Raw genomic sequence first — 2568 nt, forward strand, 5'->3', positions numbered from 1 at the left:
AATAGTTAATGTTTTAACAACAAGGTTTATATTTACAAGTAAATAGCTCTGCAAGGAGAAATTATGTCACATCACACTTGGTTTGGCTTCTGCACAAAGATCTGCAAACAAGATGAGTCATTGAAGTGCGTAATCTGGTAACGTTGCTTCTTTTTGAAGTTGTGTTATATAAAATCTTTTATGAGGGTGCAGCTAGGTAAGGAACATTGTGAGGACTGAATGTCCATTACACCTCAGCATGTTGCGTTTAGGTTAAGGTATGGGCAAGTAACAACAACATTAAATGTAAACAAAGCTTTATATGTACTGAATTAAACGATAAGCTAATTCATAGTAGGTGACAATAGCATAAATGCAACAATAAAGACTGTAGAGATGGGAATGAGCAAATCTCTTTGAACAGAATCAAAACTACTTTGAATTTTCACCCAAAACACAAAAAGAATTTTTTGTGAGAGTCAACCAGAGCAATCTATCAGGCACTGGAAGGAAAGAGGTGGAGAGGAGTGGGAGTGGCTTTGAACAAGGAATGCTAAGGACATAGAGAACTATCAAAAGACTCAATTTTAGCAGTGAAATTCATCCTGTGCTGTAGGTGAGCACTAGGCCTGTGCATCACTAGGGCTTAAGTTGAAGTTACAAGGTGCATTAGCCTTGGACTGGCTCCTTTTCACCCCAGGAGAGCAAGTTAACAAAAAGGGCCATAAATCAGAATGTTTTTGTCCCACTACATGTAAACTCGGCCAGTAAGGAAAACTTTTTTTTATTCCACTCAGTGCAATTTAACTTGAAATTTTTATTATTATCAAAACCAGTTCTAAAAATGTCTCATGAAAGGTCTAGCGGTTTTTATTAACATTCTAGAGGTTTCAAGGCACTTGAAGTATCTCTGGATTCTCTCCTGCCTCGTGCTGAGTAACCTATTTTTATAAAACCGCTGAGACTTTACACAAGTGGATTTTATGAATGCTGTGAAATAGCAACTATGATAGAGAATGATCCCATTTTGATGCTATTGTTTTACAAGATGATGAAAATGATCTTTAGTTTACATAGGATCTTTTATCCAAATAGATCCCAAAGCACTTGACAAATGTTTGGCTTTTCGCTAACTCCTTGTACAAACATTATTTTGCCCCCTACTGAAGGGCAATCACCTCTGAGATTCAATCTGGCAGCTGTTCATCAGTATTATATAAAAACACTACCCAAAAGTTTAGGACAGGCATATCGTATCCATTTCAGATTACAGAAGGGATCTGGGTAGGTGGAGTAAAATTCCCAATTGGAATTAGTTGTGTACATTTGAGTACACCCTTACTCATGTGAAATGTAATGACTTAATAAGAATGACCTGAAGTGGTCATGCATTTGTCCTGTTTGCAAACCAATAGTACAGTACCTTCAACATTAAACTGGGGTGGTGGTGCCAGCTACTGAGTCACTAGCCCCACTTCTAACTCATTAGATTGTAAACTTTTAGACCATCTTTTTGTTCTGTGTACACATAAATAATAAAACTAATAATAATAGAATATACATTTTCCTAGCAGTTTCCAACCCAAATATTGACTTGCCCTAACCTGCTTAGCTTATGAGATATACTGTGATCACAAAAGCTGGGAAATAAGGCGAAAAATAATTGCAAAGAGTGTGTTTGTCACTCTGTTACCCTCCTGCCACAACAAAAGCATTTTAATAAGTTTCTGTAAAACACTACAGTAGTGAGTTTTAGTCTCTCATGTTATAATTATGGAATGCCACCACAGACATCATGACAGACCTTTTGGAGTTTAAAGGTGCTTTGCTGCATGGGGGCTTCCAACTGCTCTTCTTAAGACACAATCCTTCCTCCTGGTTGTTTAAAATCTATTGACCCCTTTTCCAGTTTCATAAGCCTGATGCCAGCTCTAAACTTACAGCAGTGGAAATCCATCAGTATCCATAAAGTTATTCCACATTTAACCCAGTGTCACTGGAATCAGGGCCAGGACCAAAAACTGCAAAATCAAGAAACAACCAAACAAATAAACTGAGAAACAGTACTTCTGTTTTTTTAATGCCTGCCTCTTTTTTTTCCCCTCACCACTTGCATAACTTCCTGCAGACATCTATTTATATCTTAGTTGCACATGTCGTGCAAGATCAAACTTATGTGACCAAACTGCTTAAGGGAAGTAAAAATAGGTCACAGTCATCACCTTCGTATTTCAAATAATAAAATTAGATAATATTTTTACAGTTGTCTTTAATCTATTGAGGAGAAAAAACAGTGCAAGTGCCTAGAGTGCAATGCATTCCAGCTGCCCCAAGTTGGTGGAGGGTGACTAAACCAGTGGTTCTCAACCTTTTTTTTTTTTTGGACCAGGACCCATTTGTAAACATTGATGGCCAGTCCTGACCCAGTAAGTAGCTTAAGTAGAAAACACATAAGTATTTAGGGCCAAAACTACTTATTACCCACTACATGTTATAATAATAATTAAATAATAATAACTAATCATAAATAAATAATTAATAAGTTAAAGCCACAGCCAGCAGCAGCACAGAAGGAAGGGTGACAATACC

The sequence above is a fragment of the Trachemys scripta genome, chromosome 6, assembly GCF_013100865.1.
Source record: "Trachemys scripta elegans isolate TJP31775 chromosome 6, CAS_Tse_1.0, whole genome shotgun sequence".
NCBI lineage: Eukaryota > Metazoa > Chordata > Testudines > Emydidae > Trachemys > Trachemys scripta.